General features: G+C 41.5%; 2 long non-coding RNA genes across 2 annotated transcripts in view; one reads left to right on the top strand and one right to left on the bottom strand.

The window, feature by feature from the left end:
- Window positions 1–5,448: 5,448 nt before the first annotated feature.
- On the bottom strand, window positions 5,449–6,082 carry LOC145442721 (uncharacterized). Its single transcript, XR_013916137.1, has 2 exons — window positions 5,913–6,082; window positions 5,449–5,537 (listed from the first exon to the last, which is right to left on the bottom strand). It is a non-coding gene; the product is annotated as an uncharacterized LOC145442721 (long non-coding RNA).
- A 132-nt stretch (window positions 6,083–6,214) lies between these two features.
- The window catches only part of LOC145442726 (uncharacterized), a 99,503-nt gene continuing 94,504 nt past the window's right edge, over window positions 6,215–11,213 (top strand). The window contains exon 1 of the long non-coding RNA XR_013916142.1: window positions 6,215–6,336. This is a non-coding gene — a long non-coding RNA (uncharacterized LOC145442726). The remainder of the gene's footprint in view (window positions 6,337–11,213) is intronic.

The raw sequence follows: 11,213 nt of genomic DNA, 5'->3' as shown, positions 1-11,213 counted from the left end.
TGTTGTCACTTACAAAACCAAACGATTTATTTACTACTTCACAGTATTATTGCATAACTCCAAAAATTCTACCAATTTGTGACTGCATCGGCAACCTTGCGTTAGTCACGAAGATGCTTTTTGCAATGCTCTTCCTCAATGCAACTGAATTGCTATTTTCTAATAATGACTAACTTTATCAATATTGTTACTAATAACAGTGATTGTTGGTATATACAAATACTATTTTATTTTTATGAGTAATTTTAATAGCCTTTTGAAATGTGAAGGATCGAGGATGTAGCATGGCATCATATTATAGAACATCAAGCTAATACTCCACAAATCTGGGAAGCTGTCGGCTGACATTAGTAATAAGCCAGCACACCACGTCAAGCACACCACATGAAGGTTTCAGCGAGGTGCTGGGACTAGGCCTATGTCCTGTCTTATCCGGGGATAATACTATTACATCACTCAACCTCAAAAGAATAACAGTGACCAAGCACTTCAGAAGAATATACTAGGTTGTATTGCTGACTGTATCACGTCTATGTCAAATTGGAATAGTAGACTACACATCTGTTCTAAATCACTTTGCAAAAAGACTAATAAACCATACCAATATTCAGACAAAATTATTGTTAAAAGCTAGGCATACGGCCACGAAACTGCAGACATTATTCACTGTCTGGTTAACAAAATTACTTGTACAAGAAACTGCATTCTCCAGATTTCTGCTGCAAACTCGTCAATAAGTAAGTTCCGATCAGGGCTATCATTTATTTCCTTACATATCAGTGCCTAACCATTTAGTCTAAATTTTTGACGCTCATGGCTTGTGCGAGATCTCACCCAGCCAACAAAATGGGAAGCGATCGCCCGGCGTATAATACGCATTCGATGTCAAAATGATGCTTCAAAAGAAACAATTTTCGCAATTCTGCCGCAGACTCATTAACCCGTTGTTGCCGTCCATTAGCCCTCTCGCTACTGCAGCTTACACCCGCTATTAGCCCTATCGCTACCTAAATAACTCTTGCTTTCTGGCATACATACTGACCCTCTTATGTTGTAAGACATCACGATTCGACAATAGGTTTTCATTATAGTTTTAGTTATAATAAAATCCACCACGAGCATATATACATACAAAATACCAGTCTTATAAAATGCATAAAACGACATAGATTCCAGTCAAGATTCAGAGATCTTCTTTCCGGTACCAGTTTGATACAGCTATTCCTGCTCTTGAATTGAAATACAGACAAAATCTGGTTTATCAAATAAGTCTGTGACTTGGCGGGAAGAATAGGATCAAGCAACGCGGAGCTACCATCAGCAGCCTACTCACTGTGTGGCACGCTACCTTCATTCAGAGGCCAATTGTGAATGATTTTTCCCAAGTTTAGGCTTAGCATAGTCCAGAGGTCTCAAACTCAAATGTGCTCGCGGGCCAATTTCCGACTTTGTGATGGCGCCGAGGGCCGCAGCACCAACAAAGGGTAATTCAATCGGGGCTTACGATACTTAGAACTGCTAAGTACTTAGTACTACTAAGTATCGTAGGCCCCGATTCAATGTATTTCCAAGTAAGCCTTATTTGACGGGACTCCGCAGACTCACATTCCACGCGCATCGTGACAATGTGATTTACTATTGTGAATTCACGCCTGGCACGACAAAAAGCTCTTTTTTAAATATTTGAATAAAATTTTTGCTGTACTTGGCATAGTTTGTCAAAATAATGAGTTGTAGACCCCATGCGACAGTACATGCATCAGGACATCGTAAAAGCTGTCGCGTCATAATTTTACAGTCATTGTGGACATATGACGTGCCACAATTAAAGGTAGAATTTAATAATTTTACAAATATTGATCTGATATCAGAGCATTGGAGCAGTACAGCCTATAATCCTGGTTTAGGGCATAGATCTACTCCTGATAACTAGGCTATATTAATCAGATCATGTCATTACCAAAGTCAAATATAATCAGCGTTAGATTTAATGGAACAGATCGATAACAACTTGAACATAATGAATACTGTACCGTAGCAGTAGAAATGTGCAATCGCCGAAGGTGAAGCATAGGCTACGACTACTTGATGATCGCCACATTTACGTGGTGACAATAACATATAAAAATATACCCAAGATGACACAGAATGAAACCAACTATACATCAAAGGGGCAACATAATGCCAATGGTGGTTATCATACCGACCTGCTTAGATATCTAAATAAGCTACGCAACGCAAGCTACGAACTTTTGATATTTTACTGTTTCTCATACCAGTTTGATAGTTTGTTGCGTCCGTGATTGTACCAAATCACGGCATTCTGAGTCACAAAATCCTTTTCTGATTGTAACGTTTGACGCGACGAGTACGAGTATGAGTATTTCTACGGAAGGTGGCGCCCAAGTCCAAATCACAATTTTCAGTCACGAATCATCAACAGGTCATGTTCTACCATCATGAACAAGTAATGTCATGTAATAGTTGATCTTCCACTGCGTGGTAACTTATGAAAGGTATGTAATAGTGAAGTTTGATGAGCAGTTTCAGACTTCTGGAGTAGTTTTAGAGCGAATTTTAAGTCCTCAAATTAAAAAAAGAAATTGATAGTTCAATATTGTCGAATACTTCGAAATCCAAAATGCCGTCGCGGGCCGCGTGTTTGAGACCTCTGGCATAGGCCCTTTTCATACCGGATTTACGAAACTCTTTCGGGAACAAGTTCCGAAACAGGCGATGTTCACATAGAGAAAAAATTACCGAAACAGTTCCGGGAAATGAGCGCGTTCATACCTATTTAGAGTTACCGCGAACTTATGTTCATACAGGTCGTTTTTTCGGTAAATTCGCGGGAAATTATGGCCAGTATGAACGCGATTCTCCGTAAGTGTTGACAGTTACGAAACCATGTCTGTGGGGTGTTCCAGTTGTAATATGCTTGTGGAAAACGACGTGAAAGAGGCATATTCGTGAGATGCGGAGAAATTGGCTCCAACTTTTTGCTATGGGATGTTGCGGATATGCCTTCTCGATGTGTATGGAGTATGGGGCTCTATACCGTACTCAATATACCTGTATCAGTAATAGAGCCCGAGCATGTTCATGGCTTGTATATTATCAACCGAAGCTGAGAGTAGAAACTGAAAGCCAGCAAAGAGGATAGAGTCCTGGAATGAAAAGAACCACCGATCACATCTGCGTTCTGCGTACGACAAAGTCAGTTTATCTTTGTGGTTGCTGTATAATGGTTTTGGTAAATCTAATCTTATGTATACTGTACAGAGAAACCAGGGAATTCTAGAAATCCGTGAGAGAAACATTTGGTATACTCTGCAACAAGCTTCGAGACCATAACGAAAAGCAGCCAGCAAATTATACGAACTCAATTTCTCTTGATTGCTGAGTAGCTGTCGCTCTTTGGAGGCTAGCCAATGAAGCCAATCGTTTATAGATCCAGGTAAACATCAGATGTATTTTATGAAGGCAACTGTCACAAGTTGATTTTATTAAAAATAATTGCTGGTGCCAGTGGTGCCTATAGTAGGGCTAGCCACAATGATTCGAGTACTCGAATCTGAATCGAGCATTAACTTTATTGATTCGAGTCGAGTAGTAAAATACTATTTTTCGAGTACTAAAATTATACTGAAAGTTGATTTACTAATGAGAATTATACCGTAGTTTTGATACTATTTTCCACTGAGTAAGCCTTGAAACCTTGATTGGCCGTGTCGCAACATACGAGATATAGTACAAAGCTACGAACGTTGCTGGAAATAACACATTTCCGAAGTCATGATCATCCCGTAACACTGTCAAGCAGTGCAATGAAATCGGTATGGTTGAAAAAACACCAAAGTATCTTTAATGTGACGGACAGTAGGCGTTATGTTCTTTGTGACAGTGACATAAAAGGTAGCCTACACATTTGAATTTTGGCATAGTACATTGTGTTGTGATGTCATCATGTTGATACTGAACTGATACTCGACTCGAAGCGTAATAAGTGATTCAGAATCGAATCACTCAGGTACCCGATTTTGCCCATCCCTAGTGCAGAGTAATATTTCTATATTTGTCATGGCGGAATGTCAGCCAGTTTTTGAATAGCATACCGTAGCATACCACTACAAGAATTGATGGAAAATAGACTTAAACTGGAAACTGAGCAGTCAACACAATGACTTGGACTCGGACTCGAGTCATAAAACCATGACTCGAACTCGACGCTCTGCTCGATGAGTTGGACTCGGATTTGACTCGGTGGTGAATTGAAAATGACTCGACTTGAATCTAGTCAAAACTATTAAAGTGGGATCGACTTGTGACTTGTGACCCGGCTCACTCATTTAGTTGGTTTTGGTTACCAAAACTAAGTAGTTCTAGTTGTGGATTTGGAAAAGTGAATACTTTCTGGTTCTATAGTTGCGGATATTTGAAAGTGAGTAGTTCTAGTTCCAATTGCAGATTTTGAGAAGTTGGTAGTTCTAGTTCAGGGCCGGCCTACCCGTGGCTCGCGAGTGAATTTCCGAAATAAGTAGTATTATCAAAAATGGATTGCACAGATTGTGAACATCTTGTAACTCGATTTCTTGCTTTTAATATTGTTACCCCTTTGTGAAAATGAAAGAACGCCTAATGTATCAGATTGAGTCTATATATATTCGCGACCTCCCGATTACGCTCGCAGAAATACCGTCGACTATGAAACCTAGGCAAAAAATGATTGACGCATGTTGGACGAAGCTTTCGATATCGATATGTCCAGGTGCCGAATAGTCCAGTCCTTGCAGGCTTGCAATATAGTCAAGTGACAATATTATTAATTTATCAACTTCAAAACCTTTCCTCGTCTGGCGCGCGCCTAGTGGGCCGCACAATAGTTCGTCATCGAATGTGGCCCTTTGGCTAAAAAGGTAGTTCTAGTTAAAGTTGCGCATTTTAAAATTCCAGTACTTTGTACAAGTCTGAGTGTTGTGGGTGGGTAAAAAATTACCACAGCAACATTTGTACCAAACATGCATTTGCTGCATTCAAGTTTGTCAGGATGACTTCATGATTGGAAGCCAGAGGTTTCCGTACTAGCCTACATAACTGATGACGCAGCCTATCCCTTTCAGCCTCGGCTCATGAAGCCTTTTCCCTGAAACACAAACAGAGCATAAGCTGAAGCTAATTTCAAATATGTAATATAAATTTCTTTCTGCTGCCCTTAAAATTCACAATTGCTTTTTCAGAAACTTAGCAAAGCACACATGAAGGTTGAAAGATTTTGGTCGACTGAAGGCGCGGTGTCCGGCTTTTCTCAGAAACTGCAATCCGCTAAGGCCAGAATGATACAGAGGATGGTATACGCAATGAAGTCCTGGTGGTGATCCAAGTATCGCTGGCCCAGACGTCGGAAATGCCCTGTGTTCTCAATAAACAATGCTCTTGCTTAACCAGATGTGTTTGTGCTGTTTCATTTTATTCATGAGAGAAACTTTAATGCACACTTGCACAGTTCCACCTTTTTCATCAGTATCCTCCATCTAGACCTGCGGAAAGATCAGATTAAGTTACACTTGCCTAGCATTGCATAACAAAGGAATGACTTGGTTGTAACAAGAAAATGAAGGCATAGGTGAAAACCAAATTATGGCTTGGATGATGTACGATGGTTTACCAGCCCGTTTATACAATTTCAATTTTGGTTAGTGATTCAGAGCTAAGGACATCATTGTCTGCTGTGCTGCCGCTATCAAAGCAGATGTTACTAAATCCGCTTTTCAGTAGGCGTATATGACGGTGACTAACCTACGCACAACATATCCGTGGTTAGAAACTAGCCTTTGATGTAACAAATTTGGTTAGGGTTAAGATCACCTACCAAATTAGTGTTGAAGTCCTACTAAAGTTTTCAGGCAACTCACCCAATGCTGCATCATTTGGAGATGGTGTTCTACCTTTTTAGCCGTGCTCTGTTTACAAAACCACAGCAAAAAGAAGCTGACTAGTAGTCAGTGACTACGTATTGTGAGCATACAGAATATAAATCCAAGAATAATACATTCCCAACACCATTACACTAGAAGATCAAAATGCCGCAGGTAGCTGACCTCGAAATACAAGCAGTCGGAATGAACAGCGCGTTACCGTAACTAAAAGTTTGATTGACAGCGTTCCGGGAACCCAGCTGCGCCATTCGTGTTCATACTCAGTCGGTCCCGTAAAAATCTCCGAAAATAAGTGCGTTCATACCGCCCCGAAACACCAGTGTTATGTTCACATAGAGGGGTTCCGGTAAACATTTTCGAGAAATGTTATTCCCGGAACCCCGGTATGAAAAGGGCCATAGTCTCTGGTATCTGGGTAATTCCGCTGGCCTCATATTCTTGCGATGTAGTGATAATCGGTTGGTCATGGCCATTGTCGATGCAGGTTGAACAGATGCTTAGAGGACGATATGTTATGAACTGCTGCCTTCGCCAACGCTGCAATCTTTTCAATTCACCATCATACTTTTACTGATATTTGGGCATATCGCAAGCACTTCGTGGCTTCAGTCTTCATCATAAAATAAAGGCTAAATATAGCAACAAAATAACTCGTAGATTAACTGAAAAGAGTATCACAAATTTTATTCAGAAATTATTACTAGATATAGTATTTGGCTGAACAGTTGAAATGCCAACCGTTGTAACGAACATCCATTATTGTAAATTCCGTCACAGATATTGCAGACAGAGAAAATATATCGGTTGGGTATATCCCATGTTCCGTTAATGTACATACATTAATGAATGCACTAACAATAAATGATGTCAAAGCCATAACCACAACACGCCAAGATACGGTGAGGGGTACCGACACTCTTCCGCGGTTCAGCATAAAATATCAACGGACCGGTGGTACGCATTATGTTCAGAGCACTAATAACTTGACAAGTATCACGCTGTTCACTGCCGCCAATCTGACATTTCAGGCCACGGAAAACTATAAGCATTTATATCAAGTTTTATTATAGAAGCCTAACGCAAACAAGCAGTTAATCTGACTGAACTGCTATTCGAAACACCATTTGACAATCAATCAAAAAAAATTATTATTAGCCCGAAAAATCTCTTGCTCAACTTATCTCAACGAAGAACTTCATTCATATTGCCTTACAGTTCCAACGCTATAATCTCGGAAATACAATTAGCCGGTATAGACGGAATATAATTCAAACTAAGTGTGCAGCGGTAAACAACATCCGATGACTTATGACATCACAATCACTCCACGCTCAAGTGCTCACGAACCCGACAAAGCAGAAGAAACGTCACGGTGAAGCCGCGTGATAATCAAGCGCAATAGGCCATTTGCAGGACTTCGATCACGTGACTAGATACGTATAGCAACCACAAATTGGTTAGCAAACAATTTACTTTACCAACAAGAAGTGGCGAGTTATCGAATGATTTTTCCTTTCATCAAAACAACTAGAATGTGGAACTACATTAAAACGTTCTTAACCCTTTGCACACCAACAGTAAATCGCATTAGCAACAAGTTTCGAGAATCGAGTTACTGAATAACGTGAAAGTGTCAAGTCGTTATGTTGATTAATTGTATATTGTAATACAATGAAGTGAGACTTCTCAAATTCTCGATGTAGATTTGCTAGTTTTTCATTGCGATAAGTCATTCCGGAGCGTGAAAGTGCATTAGAGGATATAGATGAAACTCCCACCGCTCGTCGAGCTCAATGAAAAAGTACATTTCAATAAATTTATAGTAAAGTACAAGAAGTGGTGATTTCCGAGCGACTAAACAAGTAAGTAGTGACTTCTTCAGAGTACTCAAGTAGGTTTTTTGCTTGTTGTATTATGTAGCTTGTAATTCGTGCAAGTAAGTCAGACAAATTAGTCGCTTTGTTCCGTACCGATTCGGAAAATGGTACACTTAATTTCGTAAAGTAGCTAGATAAATACTTCTATTAAACTCGTTCACTTCTACTAAACTTCTACACTGAATCTTGTGAAGTATAATCGAAAAATTCGCGAAGTTCCGAAACACTATATTTGATTTTTTTTTTTAATTATTCATCCCCATGAGTCGAGATGTAGTAAAGTAAATCGTGTGTTCGGTATTATTCATTACCTCGGATAACAAAATACAGTCGATGTCCTATTCCGTTATTCCATGCAACACTATGTAGGAGTGCGCATTCCCGTCTGACCGTCGTCGAGTACGGAGGTCTCTCGTGAAAGAGTAATTATCGCTTGTCTTCGTTTGCCTCATTAGGTATCGATACTACGCGAGGTTAGGTCTTTACGTAGTGTATAATATGCAGACGTGTCTCTTGGGCTCTTTGTCAGGTAGTTAGTAGAGTATATACTGTATACCCTCACCGCATTAAAAGGGTAGGTGATGGAGGGTATAACCTCTAATCTCAAACGTAGAATGGAAGATCCAGATAGCGATGAGGGAGCTGTTGGATCTTGCGGGAATACCAAGATTCCTACCAGGAAATTCGCGATCGTAGATAATCCCAACGCTACGACGACTTCTCAGCCATCGTCTGGTCAAAACTTTGATAGCTCTTCAGTCTTCACCGAGCATTATCCCGAGTGCATCATTGGCAACACCGGTGTCAAGTGGGGGATCCGCATTCGTGACGGATCCCGTCCGTAGTATGACCGTTATAATTTCGGGCAGAGATAGGGTGACGACACGATATCACCCTGGGAAAGTTAACAGAGCTTTATACGCCATCATCGACAGCTATGCTGGTATCAAGCCACTCCCTTCGGGAGATCTTCTCCTTACGTGTCATAACCACAAGCAAGTGACTAAAATGTTAGAATGCGTTTCATTAATTGACACGACCACAAATACTAAAATTGCTATCTCAGTTACACCTCACACCGCACAGAAGCCATACGCCAATCGCGCAGTCATCAAAGTGGTACCCTTAGAAATACCGGAGAGTGAGTTGTTAGAAGACCTGGCTGCCAGTAGTGTGTCGCACCTCAAACGCCTGAAACAGAGGGCAGAGAAAGGGTTGCTATACATTAGTTCAACAGAGGTACCCAACTACGTCACGTTCGGTTACCCACGCTTCCGCACGAACACTTACAATCCACCGCCAACTCGCTGCTTCAGATGTAACAAATTCGGCCACACCTCTAAATCTTGCCGCGGAAAACCGAGCTGCACAAAATGTGGCGCCATGGACCATGCATACAATGAATGCCAAAATAACAGAAAATGCATCAATTGCAATGAAAATCATAGTGCCGCTTATGGCGGGTGCCCCGTCTATAAAGAAGAGGCAAAAATCCAAATTGTCAAAGAAAGGGCAAACCTCTCCTTCCATGAGGCGAGGCATCAAGTACGTACACAGGATCTCGTATCGGACTCTTCGACAACGCCAAAAGAGTCCTACGCCCATAAAGTCACCGCCAAAAGCAAATCATTAAAAGTCAGAAATCCCCTAAACAGAAATATACCAACTGCGTCATCACCCAATAACGGGGACTTGAGACAACTACAGAGAAATCAATCAGAACAATCTGCGTTACGAAACCCCACCGAAACACAGACTGATGACACCGCAGGCAACACGACAGTTCACTTGAAACAATTAGAACCGATGCAACTGCTGGTGATGGTAGCAGAAATCGTCCAGGTTACGATTTCAGCTTGTCAAACTGGCAACGGAAACATATTTAACATCGTCGCAGAAGCGTTTGGAAAGTACTTTGGACAGCATATCGACTCGACCTTGTTGCAGAAAATGTCGAAAAACGCAAACAAGCAAAATTCGGAGGTACGAAATGAAGCCACGGTCCCACAAACTAGCGATGGACAATAAACCGCTAACCATATTACAATGGAATTGCCGTAGTATATATAAAAAATTGCCGGAGTTCAAGCATTTTCTATCGACCCTAGATCACAAACCAGATGTTATTCTTTTGCAAGAGACTCACCTAATCGACAGATATACTCCGAAATTACGGGGTTATCGGCTTTTGTTGCAGAATCTCTGAGTTGTCGCGAGGACGTTTCCGTGGCATCGAATCGCTTCGAGTTGATGTGCCTGAGACTTGCCAACATAACTATATGCAACGTCTATATACCTCCCGATTGCACTTTGAGCCAAGACGACCTCTCTTTCTTGTCATCTTTAGAGTCGCGGTCACTCATTTGTGGTGACTTTAATGCTCACCATTGGGCATGGAGCCATCGCTCAAACCAACGGGGTAACCGACTTTATGAGTATATTGACAGGCATAACTTTGTTCTGCTCATCACTTCGCAACCGACGAGAATCAACCTATCCGCAGATGCCATACATCGCACATCCCTGATTGATTTAACCCTTGCGTCACCAGACATTGCGGCTTGTTGTCACACCAGCGTGTCAGGTTACCTCATTGGCAGCGATCACTTTTTAGTGTCCACGACATTTCACTGCAATGTGCCACGTTCGTCAAAAATACCAAGATGGTGTTTTAAAAAAGCCAACTGGCTGGATCACTCGCAGAACGTGAACCGTGCCCTCAGCAGCCCTATGCCGGAAAATGTACAGCAACTCAATACTGCTCTCAAGAATACCATACATAGTCAATTCCGCCAAAATCACGATCCCCCGGACGCTAAACACCAACAAGATCCCTGTGCCTTGGTGGAATAAGGACTGTGAAAGGGCCGTTCGACGCAAGAAAGCTGCATTCTTGAAAATGAAAAGATCTTTCAATTCACGTGACGTGATCTGCTTTAAGCGACTGCGGTCGGAATGCCGCAAAATCATTCTGACTGCAAAGAGGTCGTGCTGGGAAGAGTTTTGCGATTCTATTAACCGAAAAACGGACTTCCGCAAGGTGCGGAAAATTGTGGCATCGATGTCCGGGGCCTCCGCACCTCGCACAATACCGATACTCAATGTCAACAATACTACATTGAAGGCCGATCGATCCAAAGCCGAAGCCCTCTCGGCGGCTTTCTGTAAAGTTAGTAGTAACGCGAATTACCCAGTGACCTTCATGCAGTCTAGAAATGAAATCGAAAGAATTCAAATGTCCACCGCAAGTTCAAATCGTATTGGAGGTGAATTGAACATGCCCTTCAGTATTTCAGAGTTGGAATGCGCAATACGCTCCCGGAAAGACACGTCTCCAGGGGGCGATTCAATATGTTATGCAATGTTGAAACATCTTTCCGGCAACTCGCTGCAGTATCTA

This window comes from Botryllus schlosseri, chromosome 7 (genome assembly GCF_051294905.1).
Source record: "Botryllus schlosseri isolate E-star chromosome 7, Bs_hap1, whole genome shotgun sequence".
Classification (NCBI taxonomy): domain Eukaryota; kingdom Metazoa; phylum Chordata; class Ascidiacea; order Stolidobranchia; family Styelidae; genus Botryllus; species Botryllus schlosseri.
Note: the sequence above shows the minus strand (reverse complement) of the source record. Positions and strands in the feature narration are given on the sequence as shown.